The sequence below is a fragment of the Scyliorhinus canicula genome, chromosome 12, assembly GCF_902713615.1.
Source record: "Scyliorhinus canicula chromosome 12, sScyCan1.1, whole genome shotgun sequence".
Taxonomy (NCBI): Eukaryota; Metazoa; Chordata; class Chondrichthyes; order Carcharhiniformes; family Scyliorhinidae; genus Scyliorhinus; species Scyliorhinus canicula.
In genome coordinates, this window is record NC_052157.1 from 30310447 (window position 1) to 30329474 (window position 19028).

The 19028-nt window shown below is 44.2% G+C and overlaps 1 protein-coding gene across 1 annotated transcript in view; it reads right to left on the bottom strand.

The window, feature by feature from the left end:
- tcf12 (transcription factor 12) overlaps positions 1-3462 on the bottom strand; it is a 367875-nt gene extending 364413 nt beyond the window's left edge. The window contains exons 1-2 of the mRNA XM_038813403.1: positions 3171-3462; positions 2878-3040 (exon numbers count right to left, since the gene is read on the bottom strand). The gene's annotated coding sequence lies outside the window, so the exon portion shown is untranslated. The remainder of the gene's footprint in view (positions 1-2877; positions 3041-3170) is intronic.
- Between the last annotated feature and the right edge of the window lie 15566 nt (positions 3463-19028).

Genomic DNA, 19028 nt, shown 5'->3' on the forward strand with positions numbered 1-19028 from the left:
TTGTTGACCCGGCCGTTAACTGTTTCTCTTTGCCACTGATGCTGCCAGACCTGCTGAGTACTCCATTTTTTAAATTTTCAGATTTCAAACATTTGCTCTTGTCGACCTCCTTCTAAAGGTTATTCGGCCGGAATAATGTAAACACAAATGGGTGTTGCCAAGGAGGATACAAATTAATAGAAGTATGATGAGTGCGAGTTTTACTGATCGTCAGGGGTGTTTTGAATCGTGGTTCGTTAATTCTAACAAAAAAAAAGAGGCTTTTACATGTTTGTTCGCCCAGCCTCTTAAAAAAAATCTTTGCTGGTTCATCACCGGACGCGGTAATCCTCAAGCGATGGGGGGGGGGGGGGGGGCAGCGGAGGAGGAGGCGATCGATCGATACCAAGTTCGAAACGGAAGATTTATGGAGGGCCCGTCCCAGCTCATTTGAAACGCAACGTGACATTCGGAACCGCCCGGATTGTTGGGTTCACCCAGCGACGGTTAAACATGTTACAAATGCCGTCTTGCTACATTTGCTCATCTTGCCTATTTTCCACAGCATCGCATTTCTGTTGAAACAGCGACGACAAACGAGGAGGGGAGGGGGGAAAACGGAAGTTAGGGCAACATGGCAGTCGGTCCCAAAATCCTCTGCTCTTTGAAACCACAAAAGATCTTCGGAGAGTGAGAGAGAGCAAGCGCCCATGTCCCGGTCCCGACCCCCATAGACAAGCATCGTCACATTCCGCCGCTTGACGTGTTGGGAACTTCGCTTCCACTGACAAGAGGCAGGACAGAATTTCAAAAAAAACACTCATTCTTAAAATCAGACAGGAGCGGGGGGTCGAAGCGATGTATTCAACATTTGAAAAAAAAACTCCCCAGCTTCCTTCCAGCACTGGATGTAAAGATGCCCTAATTTGCTCAGCAAGTTACATTTGCTCAGCAAATTACAGCAAGTTACTGTAATTAAATTGGAAACATAATTCCCACTGAACTCATGCTCACATGAACCGAAAGACGTGACCATTTTCTCCAATGTCATCGGAGTTTCCAAACCAGTTTAGGCTCGAGTGATGATCCCTCGATACTACAGAGCACAGTAACTTCGTAAATTGTAAATTAAACTCCAAAAACAAATCATCTGGAGTGCTTCTTTCTGGATAAATGCATGTCACACCAAATCCTCCCTAACAATAAAGCAGGCCGATTTTGTTTTTGGAACGCCAAGGTCGCGCCTGGCGCCACATAAATTGAGATACTCCCCTATCTGAAATCGGTTTGTATACGAAAGAAAATACATTTGCACGTAGATATATATGTAATGAGTGGCATTCCATTTCGGCCAACTTCTAATGAGTTCAAATTAGAGCATCTACATAGAATTGAAGAATCGGATAGCACAGAATCAGGCCGTTTGGCCCATTTTGCAAGTAGACGCTCTTAGAAAACTGCGCTGCCGCCAGAATTACAACGGCACCAGTAGGTTGATTGCATTCAAAACAATTTTATCAGATTCCAAATCTGAGCTAACAATAAACAGAATTTAAAACGATTCATAAATTTGTAAAATCACAGTGTTGCACTTTTGCTGTGACCCATTGTCTCAATGCAAGATTGTATTTAAGAGGCAAGAGAATCCTTTATAGCTAAGCCTCTTCTGCAGTGTTTCGGTGGTCTACTTTGGCTGACGCATTTTCTAAGAAAAATAATGCTAGTATCACACGCAGATGGACAACCTCGGGTGAGACACGGTGTCTTAATATATGACATTTTTCCATTTATCTTTCATATCTTAATAATGATGTGTTTCAGACATAACAGCTTTTTTAAAAACACTAAATATCGTGTTTTACCGAATTACAAACACAACTTATTTAAACCACCGAGTGGATCATCAATGATCTGCCCATTTATTATGGACATTTTTTTAAAAATCACTCGAGTTACACTTTCAAGCGGTTACACTTTCAAGCGGTTTATTTGGTCAAGGGCCGATTTGTGAGATTAAGTCCAGTTATTCCAATAAATTTGTAAAGAAATGTGGACTTCCATACTCAGTCATACAAGATCACATCTGGAAGAAATGTTGCAAATTAAATCTAATTTGCAGGTGTTTTTTATACTGCGTCGTTTATTCATTTGTTTTTAAACAAAACACAAAATAGTTTCAAACAATGATTTGAGTTTCAACATATGCTGTTACCTTTCAGTGCTATTGGACAATGATTTACCTAGACTCTTTTGCATTGGTAATTGAATATAATTTTAATTGAATATAATTTTCTGCTTAAATTTAGACAGCCTCAGTTAGTGTTCAAGACCATTATATAAATAGCACAATCAAAGTATGGCGCAACCTTCCTGCGTGTATTAAAATGTTTCTGTGCCTTTATTAAATGTTAACTAGACTATGACAATAGTAAATCAGAAGCATCTTTTGGAGGCTCTCGTAATCAATTTCATGTAACAGAATTCCATTGTAAAACTGATTTAGCGCATCTTTACACTCGGGAGGGAACATACCAAGACAGTTCCGTTATACCCAGAATTAATTAGTGGGTTGGAACTGGTTCCACGCTGGGGTTTTTTTAAGCCTTCAAGAGCACAACATTACCAAGAGGCAAACAGTGCAGTGAGCAGATTCGCGAGCCGAAATAACGTCGCGTTTTCAATGCTGCACAATCTCTACATTGTTTCCTCGAAAAAAATACACCTCTAGCTGTCGTTGTTTTCTAACATTCCCCCTACAGTTAGATCATTACGTTTGCATTAATACATAGCTCAGGCTGGCGGTGTTGCGAGAAGTTGACATTTGTTACAATTAAATGTATGGGGGGGGGGGGGGGGGGGCAACAACAACAGCAGGGACATTACAAATAATGCACGTACCTCTTTATTCAAAGTAATTACCGCAGCGTGAGGAGCAACACTTTGTAAAGTTGTGTATGGCCGTTATGTAAAACGATGTGTGTCACCAGCATCTAGTGTCACTGCATTGTAGGCTGAACAAAGGTGCTCCCGGCTCATAAGAGGGCGATGAGACAAGAATGATCTGCAGGGAATCATTGCAAAATTCCACGCTGAAAAATGGCTGATAACTGAAACAGGGATGCAGGGCGATGAAATACAATTTAACTATAAAGTATCAAGTCTAGTCGAAAAACATATACATAAGTCATTACCTTTAAAACAGAGCAGCCCAAGTAACTAGTCGGCTTTTGTCACTGCAGTCGGGATGTGAAGACGAATAGTAGATTGCAGGAGTTATCTGTTGGACCATGCAAGCTTTTATTGCACAATACGAAAGCTCTGGTTTGTGTCATTACCTCCGCAGAGGTGGAGAATTGTCCAGGATAACTCTTTTAGAAATTCAATAACATTCTGCTCATATCTCTGGGAGATGGACCAATATTGTACTTGAGAATTGCTATCGGGTGTAATTCGGTTTCCTTCTGTTCAGTTGCCACACATTTGAAATCATGCAATTAGCGTCACCTGTTGGCAGTGAGGAAAGTGGAATTTGTGAAATTTCTCTCCCTTCCCCCCCCCCCCCCCATTCCTCTCAGAACAACTCCCCCCCCCCCCCCCCCCCGGGATTCCTCTAAGAACAACCCCTCCCCCCCCCCCCCCCGGGATTCCTCTCAGAACAACCCCCCCCCCGGATTCCTCTCAGAACAACCCCCCCCCCCCCGGGATTCCTCTCAGAACAACCCCTCCCCCCCCCCCCGGGATTCCTCTCAGAACAACCCCCTCCCCCCATTCCTCTCAGAACAACTCCCCCCCCCCCCCCCCCGGGATTCCTCTCAGAACAACCCCCCCCCCGGGATTCCTCTCAGAACAACCCCCCCCGGGATTCCTCTCAGAACAACTCCCCCCCCCCCCCGGATTCCTCTCAGAACAACTCCCCCCCCCCCCCCCCGATTCCTCTCAGAACAACTCCCCCCCCCCCCGATTCCTCTCAGAACAACTTCCCCCCCCCCCTCTCCCGGGATTCCTCTCAGAACTCCCCCCGCCCTCCTCCCTCCTCCCGGCATTCCTCTCAGAACAACCCCCCCCCCCCCCCCCCCCATTCCTCTCAGAACAACTCCCCCCCTCCCCGGGATTCCTCTCAGAACAGCTTCCCCCTTCCCCCCAAGGATTCCTCAGAACATCTCCTCCCAGACATGATTCCTCTCACAACAGCTGTCAATTGTCAATTCGTATTTCTCCCGCTAGAACTTTCTTAAATTTCAATTCGATCCGTTTTCTTGGTCTCGATGAACCAGAACCCCCCCCCCCCCCTCCCCCCCCCCCCCTCCCCCCTCCCCCTTACAGCCTAGTGGAGTGGAGTGGGGCCACGGCTGTCGGATACAAAGGCACTTTGCGCACAGCCAAGCTCCCACAATCAGCAAAGAGGAAAACGGCACCTCGCCTACCTTCAGGTCCGATATTTGACATGGGAAAAATGCAACAGAAATGGCATCTCATTGCCAACCACGCACCGTCTCCTCGCCCTATCTGCTTTCAAGTAAATCGAAAAGTTCCGTTTTCTTTTAGCGGACAGAGCTCCTGAATTTCACAACTTCTCGGATTGGGTGCAACACTGACAAGATTCGGCGTTACAATCTCACTGACTCAATGAACTCCCCCACCTACCAGTCAACGACCACATGGTCATCAGCTGTGAGCACTGAGTTAAAGGTAGAAGCTGTTGGAGGCTCCAACTAACATCTATACCACTGACCAGGATGAGCCTAACATAAGAAGCAATCGTATTCTTTTGTCACGGCCAGAATGTGATACTGAACCATTTAACCCGTTGTGGACAATGCCTGTTGCTTGCTGTTCCGCCACACAATTAAAAGTGAATGGAATCCAAGAGATGCCGCACAGCCTGATGCAGATTAGAGAGATTCTCCATTTAAATGTGTTACTATCTATAGATTTATTGGTGTTTTTCAATTCTTCACTTATCTTTTAACATTTCACGAAAATGTTACTGCATTTAAAAATATTCTTCTCTGGCTGTTCTTTGTGGCGGGAGTGCTGAAGCAGACCAGTGGGGATCATGAAATGTCCTCCAACAGTGACCTGAGGAGGACCAAATACAAAGCCAATTGACACGTGTTAACATTAGTTCTGTAGCACCACACAGTCCGAAAGAAACAATTATTCCAAAAATCACGAGAACAGGGGACGACATTGGCATAGATGTAGGTGCAGTAGTACAATGCCTCTCTAAAACACCCCATGCACAAAACATACACTTTGTCGTGCTGAGCCCTATGTCCTCAACCCTAGAAAATGCCTTTCTTTCCATGAAAGTTAACACTTGGGAGAGAAGAGCTTTGCCCAATATGGTGTGCACATCAACAATTCGGGCACAGGAAATTCAGCATGGAAAATCATTTGTTGCACTGACCGCAATGCCAGAATTATTGATGTACAGAGCCCTTTACTTGTCGCTCATAACATTTACCTTCCCATGATCTTTCTGAGCAAGATTGCACATGAAGTGCTGGCTTATCTATGGTTTGTATCAATTATTAACATGGACTGAGTCAGATGCACTGTTATTAATTGTTTCAAGATGTTTTGGTTGCACTTCCATGGCCATATTAATTACAGGGACCCAACCAATTCCTCTGATTAACAGTGTATAAGTTCTGCGTTTGCTGTCATCCAAATAATTTACATTCCACAATACATGTTTGGATTAATTGGTGATCATACGTTACAGTTCACTCAAGGAATCTTGAGTTACTGTGGCAACATATACTTCGATATGCATGCCGTGGCTGAGGCAATGGTTACTGATGGTAGTTTCCAACTTTCTTTCCATCAAACAGGAATCTCCTGCTCTGACCATTTCCGTGTGATGAAATGATTTGCAGGATGATACTCAAACTGTTTGGCATTATTGGAAACATACCTTCCTTGGCTATCAGGTTCTGGGCTGGGAGACAAACTCAACGCTTCTGGCTCAGAGGCAGGAATTCCACCCATTGCACCACAAGATCCCCTCTTGGATTAGAGACACACATTCCACAGATTTAAAACACAAGGGTACCTGCTCTTTAGATTTCAATACCAGGACAGTTATTCTTCCAGCAAAACATAAAAAGATCTACACAGGCCCCCAATGCCAGACAGAAAAGATTGTACACCATGAACAAGGGTACTTTTGAAGCTAAAGGAGGAATGCAAAATACAACTTTATAAGTTTATTTATGACCCTAAAGATCTTTTTAGCTGTCTTTCAATGGTTAAAGGTCCTTTATTCGAGTTCAAGAAGATGGCTGTCACAGTAAGACATGGTTCTGCACAGTGGTTACAACTTTTTTTTTAAATTATTTGTTTCACCTTATAATTAATAATCAGTATAATACCACACTATAGTTCAGTTACCAAGTTTGAACATTTCCAACAGACCATGGAAACTCACCATGTGGGAGTACACAGAGGGTTGTTGGAATTTGGACTCTATATTAAACCCAGGGTAAGAAAATATTTGTCAAGAAATGATCTTATTGGTTAAAAAAGGACAATCACTCATTTAGAATAACTAACAGGATTTATTGGCCAACAAGGATTAATACGTAACATTCCACTATTCAAGGCTTAGCACAATACATAATTTTTCCCATGGATCCTCCAACTTCAGGGTCTTCTCTTCTTCATGAACTTGACTCACAATGTTCTTCGAGATTTTAACTTAGTCAACTGAACTCTTAACATACATGCAAAACCCCTTTGCAGCTTAAAGATTTCAACTCTCATTTCCCGATCTACTTTCACTGCTATCGGTGCATGTTTCATAGTTACTTGCTGAGTCCTTTTCTCTCCCTCCATCTCACAAGCTGAAAGCAGCTTCTTGACAAATACTTCACTTTTCTTAAGGCAATTACTTTATCCTGAATACTGGATTCTATTAATGATCTCGATTGTTATGGCACTGGCACATTAGTCATTTTGGAATTTTTTCAGTAATTATCCCCTGACTGGCAATGTCCTCCACAAATGGTCATTCGTACCAAGTGCCCTACTATTAACTCCTAACTTCCTCTCCCAGCAAGTACCCCCTTAGAAACTTTCCGAAAAGGAATGCTGCTGTCCCCTAGTAAAGTGCAAAGGCATCAGTGATGCTTCCCTATTTTTATACTCTTTATGTCGGCAGCCTTTTCAACATTCAGCCCAAGTTTTGCACCTCGATCAACACAAACAATAACTTGTAAACAAATAATTGCAATTCCTAGCCAATGGGAATGATGCTTGTGGCTTCTCTACTGCAACCTAACCTTGGCTTGTACCTTTTATTTGCAATTCTGGACCAATGGGAAGAGTGCTTCTGGCTTTCCACAACAAACTAACCTTAGTTTGTACTAGACTGAGTTTCTAGCCCTCAGTCCATTCTTTCAGCCAATCAGCATCCCAGTTTTGGATTCTGTTTACTGCTCACTGGAGCTCAACTAGCAGCACAGTAGCACAGTAGATAGCACTGTTGCTTCACAGCTCCAGGGTCCCAGGTTTGATTCCCGCTTGGGTCACTGTCTGTGCGGAGTCTGCACATTCTCCCCATGTCTGCGTGGGTTGCCTGAAGGTGCTCCAGTTTCCTCCCACAAGTCCCAAAAGACGTGCTGTTGGGAATTTGGACATTTTGAATTCTCCCTTTGTGTTACCAAACAGGCGCTGGGATGTGGCAACTGGGGGCTTTTCACAGTAACTTCTGTCATGTGAGTGTCCCTTTAAGAAATGTGTTCTATTATCTCATGGCTTCAGTGATGTCATTGTGTGGGTGGAGCTGGGCTGTGGCTCTGGGTTTTACTTTCGTTTTGAGCTGGAAGCTGGCTGTGGCTCTGAGTTTTATTTTCGGTTTATACAGTTGGAAGCTAGATTCAGACAAAGAAGGCTTCTCCTCTCTCTCTCAGTATGTTAAAAGGTGTCCAGATCACTTGATAATTTTAAAATGCTAACTGTTTTCTGTAAAGAATTCAAACCTACTGTCTTGTTAAAATGGGTTTCCAAGTTTTATTGGATGTTGTAATCAAGTTGAAACAGCAGAAAGGGAAGTTATTATGGGTTATATATAGAGAGCGAGAACTGTAGCTGTGTGGGGAATTTATGTTTGTAGTTGATAATAAATGCTTACTGTGCGTGTTTATAAAATGTTAACTGAATTCGTAGAATAAACTTTGTTTTGTTTAAAAGTGCTGAAGGCCTCTTGTTGAATAACACCAGAAAGGTAGGCCCTTATGCTCCTCATAACCAAAATTTATAAACAGTTGTGGGTCAGGTGAACTCCATTATATACTTTGGACTTTTCTAAACCCTGGTCCATAACACTTCATTGCAGTGTTAATGTAAGCCTACTTATGACAATAACGATTATTTTAAAAAACGATGCAAACAGCTCCAATGATAATTTCACATATTCTTTTTTAAAGCTACATTACAACGTATTGACACTTAAAGATATGCCAGCTTAAAGACTTCTGAACAGCATCATTCCAATAATACAGACATATTAAGGCTTTTCGCTGCTACAATTTGATAACTTGAGTCTTTTAATTATACAAATCTGTCAATAAGGGGAAGTCTAACACCCTGTTCTAAATATTGTTGTGCAGCACAATAATTAAGGATGCATTATATCACTGAGCCACTTGTTTGCAGCATTTTAGTACAACTTTTCGTTGCGATGTCAAATGTAAATACTTTGAACATTACAATTTATTGAATAGTAAATTTAAAGCAACCCTGCAAATATTGTTGATTTTTAAAGAATACCTGTATTGGCTGCAGAATCTTTTTTCTAATAAATTTAGAGTGCCCAGTTATTTTTCTCCAATTAAGCGGCAATTTGGCGTTGCCAACCCACCTACCCTGCATATTTTTTGGGTTGTGGGGGTGAGACCCATGCAGACACGGGGAGAATGTGCAAACACCACACGGACAGTGACCCAGGGTCGGCTTCAAACCCGGGTCACCGGTGCCGTAAGGCAGCAGTGCTAACCACTGTGTCACCGTCCCGCCCTAATGGCTTCAGAATCTTGATAGACTATTTTCATATTAGCAGTCGACTGCACAATAGAAAGAAGATATTTGTGACAAAATAGACATTTCTGACTTAATCCTCCAGTGGTTAATTTGTTACATGTAAAATGAATGCAACAGGGAAGATTTGCCAGAAAATAGATGTAAGATAGACGCGCCCATCTTAAAGGAACCAGATAGCTGGAAATAGTAGGTGGTGTCTACCGTCGCATGGTGCCCGAAAAGCTAAGCACAGCACGGCAACGTGGCCGGTAGATGCCGGGATACCCCACCTCCAGGATTGGAGGCCTCCAGGTGCTTGCCCCCTGGGAATGGTGGTAACCTGGCACTGTTGGTGCTACCTGGGCACTCTGGCACTGCCAACCTGGTACCCTGGCAGCGCCACCTATGTGATAGCCTGGTACTATGACATGGGCACTGCCAAGCTGGCATTTCTTTCCAGGGCGGTGATTGAGCCGTGGTCTGCCCTGCACAGGTATGGTGGGGATGCAAGGGGGCCTGGGAACCTCCTTATAGTGAGTTGGGATTGGGGGGGGGGGTTCTGGTGTCTCATCGGGAGCCCAGGAAATCGGGGCACCATCGCTGTACCGAGGAGTTCAGGCGAGGGGAGCTCCCCAGTGCAGATAATGGAGCCAAGTGTGACCTTGTCAGGGAATTCCCGACTGAGGCCCCCGATCTAGCCGGATGGGCGTTAGATAGCGGGGTGTTTATCGGCACTCCGAATGCCGGGAAACACCCGGCTAATCTCGTACTACAGGACTCTGTGCCCATTCAGGTAGATCGTTCCCAGTGTCTTTGATATCTTGATTAAAGTGTTAATATATGCAGCTTATCAGACACATACAAATCCTGTTACATGTAATCTTGTATACAAACAAATATACCATTAATATTGTCTAGTTTTTAAAAACATATTTAGAAAATTGACATTGATGCCAACGTGGAATTTATTGCCCATTGCCAATGTTTGTATTGTAACCAGTGCCTCTCTCTGTCGTATGTCACATGATTATTTGGTGCCATCATCAGAGCCACTTGGGAGATTTTCTTCCTCTTCCATTTTAGACTGTGAGCAAAGCAACACCTCTGCAATAAATTCGGACAACTGGTTGAGTAATCTATGGTGTGGCAACGGTCATCCTTTGTTTATACTGTGAGTAAAAGTAAAACCCCCAAAAACACAACACCCGCTTCCCCTTGCGAAGGTCACAGTGGACTGGCTTCTTGAACCACTGCAGACCTCCCACAATGCTGTTGGTGTGGTGAATATAACTCCATAATTCACACTGTATTGTATAGACATGAGACCATGCATTTGTAAGCGCAGTTGCTTTGCCCGACCACTAGGGGGAGTAGCGCTGGGAATGCTTAGGAGTTTGTACAGGGCTCCACCCTTGGTTCCGCCCATGACTCCTCCCCCTGGACTGCTGTATAAATACCAATGCTCAGAACCAGTCGTTCAGTTCATCGAGAGTTCAACGCGGAACAGGCTGGCGCTGTTGTAAGTAGATTAAAACCACTGTTCATATCTTAAAGCACGTGTCTAGTGAATTGATGGTTCCGTCAGTTGGGTAGGAAGTTACAACATTTTAACCAATAATGATTGAGGAAAGATGATATATGTGTCCAAGTCATGGTTGGTTTGGAGGGGAGCTGGCCGGGGGGGGGGGGGGGTGGGGTGGGAGGGTGGGGTGGGGGTGTGGGGTGGGGGTGTGGGGTGGGAGGGTGGGGTGGGGGTGTGGGGTGGGGGTGTGGGGGGGGTGTGGGTGGGGGGTGGGTGGGGGGGTGGGTGGGGGGGTGGGGTAGGGGGGTGGGGTGGGAGGGTGGGGTGGGGGTGTGGGGGGGTGTGGGGGGTGGGGGGTGGGTGGGGGGGTGGGGTGGGGGGGGGTGGGGGGGGTGGGGGGGGTGGGGGGGTGGGGGGGTGTGGGGGTGGGGGGGGGGGTGGGTGTGGGGGGGGGGTTCCCATGGGTTTGCTGTCTTTTTCCTTCTCTGAGTGGTGGAGGTTTGGCTGCTGATGAACTGCTGTGGTGCATATTCTAACTTGTACACAGTGCAGCCATGGCGTTACAAAATTCCAAATAAATGGATTATTTTGTTCTGGTTAGTATTGAACTTCTTGTGTATTGCTACAACTTCAAAAAATGCTTACTTCACAAAAGATTGTGTTTTTCATTAGGCAGCGGAAATAGAAGTCTATAAACAAAGTACCATAAGTATATTATTGCACCTCTCATGGTCTCCAGACACACAAAATACTTCACAAGTCCTCAAGGGGCAATGCCATCTGCTGTGATATGCTTAATTTTACCCTAACAACGATGCTGGCATAAAGAAACCCCAAAGTGAGAGCAACAATGAGGAATTACTTGGTGAAATATCAGTGAATCCTGGAAGACTGACACTTCCAGTGCAGACAGGACATCGCTCTGACCAATTATACATTAATACTCAGCACAAAGTTCAAATAAAGCACACTGTGTGGTGTGAAGGTTGTCACTGCTTTCACGTGTCCTTTCCCTTTCCCCTTGGCGCTCATTTTTGATACATTTTTGATGTGTGACACTAACTCAATACATTTTCTGCATGATTTCTCTTGCGGAAAGACCGAGTGAACTGGCTGGCTGCAGGGTTTCACCAACAGCTTTGTAGTCCTAGGCCTCCTCATGATTTACAGTACGGTAATCCTTTATCCAAATCATGCTCATTCACTCATGCTTCATCCATCTCCCTTTCTGGCACACCAACTAATGAGCCTTGAGACACCGTTATCGGATTCACTCTTAGCGCAAACCACTGCTTCATGAACAAGTTCACCAATCTGTGTGAGAGCAGAACTTAAGGTTTTAATTTGAGCCCAAGGCTTCTGCAGCAGTACTGTGGGTATTCATGGGACATGATCTCAATGACCTCTGCTCCTGAGAACTCCTTTGCAAATGCCACAGAAGTTGCCAGATGCTACATTGTGGACTGCATTGCTGATAACTGTTTGCCCATGATTGCACAGATACAGCTATTCTTTTGCCAGACCTTACAGTGGTAACTGCATGGACACATGTGTTTTGAAATAACTCTGAATAACAAACTTGTCTAAGCAGACACGGTAGCGCAAGTGGATAGCACTGTGGCTTCACAGCGGCAGGGTCCCAGGTTCGATTCCCCGCTGGGTCACCGTCTGTGCGGAGTCTGCACGCTCTCCCCGTGTCTGTATGGGTTTCCTCCGGGCGCTCTAGTTTCCTCCCACAGTCCAAAGACGTGCAGGTTAGGTGGATTGGCCGTGATAAATTGCCCTTGGTGACCAAAAAGGTTAGGAGGGGTCATTGGGTTTTTTTTTAATAAATTTAAAGTACCCAATTATTTTTTCCAATTAAGGGGCAATTTAGCATGGCCAATCCACCTATCCTGCACATCTTTTGGGTTGTGGGGGTGAAACTCACGCAGACACGGGGAGAATGTGCAAACTCCTCACGGACTGTGACCCAGGGCCGGGATTCGAACCCGGGTCCTCAGCGCCGTAGGCAGCAATGCTAACCACTGTGCCACCGTGCTGCCCAGGAGGGGTCATTGGGTTACGGGGATAGGGTGGAAGTGAGGGCTTAAGTGGGTCGGTGTAGACTCGATGGGCCGAATGGCCTCCTTCTGCACTGTATGTTCTATGTTCACTAGCGCACCAACAATCTCTCAGTTAATGTGCTAGGCAGAGGCAAATTAATCAGTGTAGGTTTGCCCTGTGGGTTGCTTGGAGCAGAGAATGACTTGAAGAAGCTGGTACTAGCATTCAACAGGAAAGTCATTTTCAATGAGCTAAACAAAGATGCAACAATGTTGAATAGGCACACCAGCAGTTAACATCACACATCTATGGCAGGCAAAATGCTAGGATCTAATATTAAATGCATGCAACAGGGCATTTAAAATCATAAGATTATTGAGCAGAGCAACCCAGATTTATGAAAGGGAAATCATGTTTCACTAAACTGTTGAAAGGTTTTTGAGGATGTAACTAGTAGGATGGATAGGAGAGAACCTGTGCAAGTATTCATAGAGCCACAGGGCTGGATTTTCTTTCTGGGGGTGAGAAACAGAAGTTGGGGTTCTCACTGATCTGGGATTTTTGCAAATTAATTGACCTTAATTGACATGGAGACAGGTTCTCCATCCAAGTAAGGGAAGTGGATGTCAGACTTTCACAACCTGAGGGCTGGAGGCCTTCAAGCTTGGGAGGAGCTACCAGACTGCGATGGATGGTAAGCAATAGAGGGGATGCTTCAAAGTGATGTGGCCTCCCTCCAGCTTTCAAAATGAAAGGTAGGTATAGTAGTTTGGCCAACACTGTGGTGTTGGGGGATATGATGCAGGAATCCCTGTACTGCAGCACAGCCTGTAACTGTCTCTACACCCAGGCAAGATAGGGCAGGGCTACCAGGCTGCCAAGACTACTACTCCCTAGCTCCTGGCCTGCCATTGGGTGCCCACCTCCAAGCAACTAAACTGGCCCCTGCCGGTGTTAGAAACTGAAGGCCAACTGGAAAATCCCAGTTGGCCTCCTTTAATTGGCGTTAATGAGGCCGCTAATGAGCCTAACCTGCTACCCACCTCATGAGGATGGGTAACCTTGTCAGTGATGAACCCACTTCTGCAAAAATGGCTGGCGCCAGGAATGATGTCAAGAAATCAACCTACTGTACAACATCAGTATTTTCGGACCTCGCCTGCTTCTGTTATACGGAAATTCAGCTCACAGAGTTACAGTGGCACGGAAATAATCCATTCAACCTATCTAACCAAGCTGGGGGTAACGATTAGTATTTAAATTTTCAAAAAGCATTTGGTAAGATATTACACAAGAGGTTAACATACAAAATTAGGACTCAAAGAATTAGAATATATTAACAGCGACTGTGAACAAAGAACAAAGAAAAGTACAGCACAGGAACAGGCCCTTCGGCCTTCCAAGCCCGTGCTGACCATGCTGCCTGTCTAAACTAAAATCTTCTACACTTCCTGGGTCCGTATCCCTCTATTCCCATCCTATTCATGTATTTGTCAAGATGCCCCTTAAATGTCACTATCATCCCTGCTTCCACCACCTCCTCTGGCAGCGAGTTCCAGGCACCCACTACCCTCTGTGTAAAAAACTTGCTTCGTACATCTCCTCTAAACCTTGCCCCTCGCACCTTGAACATATGCCCCCTAGTAATTGACCCCTCTACCCTGGGGAAAAGTCTCTGACTATCCACTCTGTCTATGCCCCTCATAATTTTGTAGACCTCTATCAGGTCACCCCTCAACCTCTGTCATTCCAGTGAGAACAAACCGAGTTTATTCATAGCTAATGCCCTCCATACCAGGCAACATCCTGGTAAATCTCTGCTGCACCCTCTCTGAAGCCTCAACATCCTTCTGGTAGTGTTGCGACCAGAATTGAACACTATACTCCAAGTATGGCCTAACTAAGGTTCTATACAGCTGCAACATGACTTGCCAATTTTTACATTCAATGCCCCGGCCAATGAAGGCAAGCATGCCGTATGCCTTTTTGACTACCTTCTCCACCTGTGTTGCCCCTTTCAGTGACCTGTGGACCTGTACACGTAGATCTCTCTGACTTTCAATACTCTTGAGGGTTCTACCATTCACTGTATATTCCCTACCTGCATTACACCTTCCAAAATGCTTTACCTCACATTTGTCCGGATTAAACTCCATCTGCCATCTCGCCGCCCAAGTCTCCAAACGATCTAAATCCTGCTGTATCCTCTGGCAGTCCTCATCGCTATCCGCAATTCCACCAACCTTTGTGTCGTCTGCAGAAAACTGTGATTCTAATAAACAGATTATTTTTCAGTTGGCAGACTGTAGCTAATGTAATAGAAACATAGGAATTAGGAGCAGAAGTAGGCAATTCAACCCTTCGAGCATGCTCCGCCATTCAATAAGATCATGGCTAATCTTGTCCTGGTTTCAAATCCACCTCTTTTCCTGTTCCCCATATCCCTTTAATCCATTTTTGAATTTCAGAGATATATCTGTCTCCTTCTTGAAACCATTTAATGACTCAGATTCTACCGCACTATGGAGTAGCGAGTTCCACAAATTCACCACTCTGCGAGAAGTAGTTCCTCCTCATTATATTTCTAAACCTCCTGCCTCTCAACCTATATCTGTGACTTCTCGTTCTAGATTGCCCTACAAGGGGGGACATTTGGTCTACCTTGACTTTATCAATCCCTTTTAGTATTTTATATACCTCAATCAGATTCCGTCTCATCTTTCTCAATTCCAGCAAGTATAAACCCAACTGTTCAATCACTCCTCATACATCAATTCTTTCATCCCTGGAATCAATCTGGTGAACTTCCTCTGAACTGCCTCCAATGCCACCACATCCTTCCTCAAATAAGAAGACTAAAACTGGACACAATACCAAAAAGACTAGTGATTGGACCTTAACTGCTTACAATCTACAGTAATGAGTTTAATGAGAGGACTGGGTGCAATGCAAACTCGATGGAAAATAAAGCCATGAAGAGATCACAAAAAGGCTACAGAGGGATATGGACAGTTTGGATGAGTGGGCAAGAACACTTTTGTTGGAAAAATAAAGCACATTTTTTTTTGCATGGTGACAAACTGGGAAATGTTTGCATTCACATGGCCCAGAACGTTCTTGTGTGTGAATCACAGAAAGTTAACATGTAGGTACTGCAAACAATTAAAAGGCAAATGGTATGTTAGCTTTTGCTCCAAAGGGGTTAGAGAGTATAGAGTAAATAAAACTTACCACAATTGTACAGGGCACTGGCGAGGCCTCACCTGGAGTATTGTGTGCAGTTTTGTTCTTCTTAAGGAAGGACATACTTGCCCGAGAGGGAGTGCATTAAAGTTTCACTGGTCTGGCTACTGGAAAGAGGAGTTTATCCTAATTAGTAGAGATTGAACAAATTGGGTCAATATTACCTTAAATTTAGAACAGTAAGAAGTCTTACAACATCAGATTAAAGTCCAACAGGTTTGTTTTAAATCACTAGCTTTCAGAGCACTGCTCCTTCCTCAGGTTAAATTTAGAAGACTGAGAGGTGATCTACTTGAAACATAAAATGATTCTGAAGGGTTTGGACAGAATAGATGCTGAGAATATGTTTCCAACAACAGGGGAATCTAGAACATAGTGTCACTGTTTCATAATAAAGGTTCAGTCATTTAGGACTGAGGAGAAATTTCTACACTCAAAGGATTGTGAACCTTTGCAATTTTCTGCCCCAGACAGTTGTGACCACTCAGTTTTCAACAATGTTTATGATAAGAGGGTCCATATATTTTTGGGTACTGAGGAGAATTACAGGATGGAGTAGCAAGGTGGAATTCAGATGGAAGATTATCCCCCATTGAATTGTGGAGCCAAGTTGTCCACTCCAGCTCCTATTTATTAATTTCTATTCAATCTTCATGACGGTAACGGAGATGGAGGCAGTTAGCTATGGAATAGATGTCTAACGGTTGCTGTAGAATGTTCTGATGAGGGAAGTAGTCAACCATAAGTAGCTGTGTTGGCTGTGTATCCCTACAAACAAATAGCATTTTGGTAGTTTTTAAACTCCGCCTTGCAGATAAGAAAATGTCTTCCCATTTACAAGGTTTGAAGTGAAGAAAGCAAACTAGCAAAGAGTGCTTGTGAGGCAAATGAGGGGAGGATTGCAAGGCAAAATAAAAGATAAGAGATAGAGAAAGAGAGAGAAGCATAAGAGATAAACAGCAGAATGAGATAATCATATGGGAGCTACAAGTTCAAGTACTTTCCTCACACTTCAGATAAAGCATTAATATAAATATGAATTACAAGTTACTTTGAATAACAATTCATTTACAATAAACTGAAAAACCCATGATTTTTGTTTAGAACATTTCCACTTCTGGAGCTGTTTGATCTCTTTGCTAATGCATTTCTGGTTGCCTGGAAAATAATAATCTGAATTTCATGCAAGAAGATAACCTTCACATATCTGGAGGACACATGCTTTGTAACATCCATTTTTTTAGCATTCCTTAAATAGTTACGGGTTTTATCATTGAGTGCAATATCTGTTATTGCAGGAGGCATCAATTAGGATCTTCCAAAATGATTTGGAAATCGTGGCCCTTTTAGGTAGAGGTGAGGCTACAGAGGGCAAACAGTGAACTCTGCAGAAGTCCATTCAAGATCTTATCCCAATCTGATATAACACTCAAGATTTTCCAAGAGGCATTATTTTATCTCGGGAGGGGCAATGCTGAGGGTCATTTACAATGCCCACACCCTGTAAATCCCTACAATCCCTAAATCAAACCCTGTAAATTAATTTTTCAAAAACTCTCTGAAATGGAGACTTGTCAAGGCCAAGGCTCAAAACAGTGATGTCAGATCGGCAGCCCATTACAAACAGCGTCTGTTATTTAAGTCTGTTATTAACTGCATGAGAACAGAATATCAGGTGCTGGATATAATGTGCAGTTTGACCCAATGCTGCCAAAATTGTGCAACTTCCTGTGACAAATTTATAAATTCCACATGAAAAACCTTTAATTCATCTAAAAGCCAGGGAATTGGGCCGCATTGGGGCTGGTTTAGCACAGGGCTAAATAGCTGGCTTTTAAAGCAGACCAAGGCAGGCCAGCAGCACGGTTCAATTCCCGTACCAGCCTCCCCGAACAGGCGCCGGAATGTGGTGACTAGGGGTTTTTCACAGTAACTTCATTTGAAACCTACTTGTGACAATAAGCGATTTTCGTTTCATTTTTTCATTTTTCAGTTACTGGTCTCACACTTGGATAAGTTACAAGAATAGGGACGGGAACAGGAACAGAATAGGCCACCCTGCCATTCAAACATGCTTCATCATTTAATAAGATCGTGGCTGATCTAACACTAAGTCCACTTTCCTCCCTCTATAACTCTGAATTCCTCTGCTGATTGAAAACCTATCAACCTCAGCCTTGAAAATGTTCAAGGGCATGGCCTGCACAGCTTCTCGGGGCAAAGGATTCTAAAGCTTCACCAGTCTTTAAGATAAATTCTTCATGGAGAGCATGAGCAGATAAGAGCTGTCCAGGTTGCTACTTCCCTTTCTCATATTACTGCTCCTCAGCTGCTCACCATCAAGCTGGTGGCAAGGGCTGCCTGCTCAAGAGGTTGTGCAGCATGTAGTAGGCCAGCACGAACCTGCAGCAGGGCCTCTCCAGAGAACAGAAGCATTGTTTCAGCAGTGCAAGGCTCTGCTCTATCAAATGTCATGTGGCATTATACACATGTGTGCATATGTGTGTGTTGTGAACTGCAGCCTCAGTCAAATCATTACTGGATAGCTCTTGTCACCCAGTAGGCACCCTTAAATTGTCATGGCTGCTCAAATGCAGATTGCACAGTGGAATAGAGAGCCTCCATTACAAAGCAGTGGATGGCAAACTGTGCAATGCTGCTAATATTTCTAGCTTAATTATGGAAGGAGCCAAATACATATGGTTGCCTTCACAGCCACAGGCAATATGGTCGATGACTGACACTGAGTTGTCACTGCGGCAGAAGGTGGATTTTAGCAAGGGCATCCTTTTTGATACACAGGTATTTTGCACATTCTTCCTCACTGAGGTTCGACTCGGAGGATTGCTCCTTGAAAACCCCCAGGTAGGCATGGCCTCTGACTGGGAGCCCTCCCACCATCACCCCATCAGCAACGTGTTTTTCTCTGTGTGGTCTCTGTTCGTTTTCCAAATCATACTGTAATCCAAGGGGAGTGCTACCAGTGCACCCACACTTGGGAGCAATTGGTTTGTACAGAAGCCTTGAAGTCAGCAATAGCTCCTTCCTCTCCCTGTAGACTTTTGCAATTTGAACTCACAGTAGAAAGCAGTAAACGGTTGCAAAATCGTGGCAATAGACAAAAGAAATGAAGCAGCAACCAAACTGTAGGTGGTTGGTGAACCCTTTGATTATCACTGGTGGGACTTCCTCTTGCTGCTGAAAGCACGTGCAG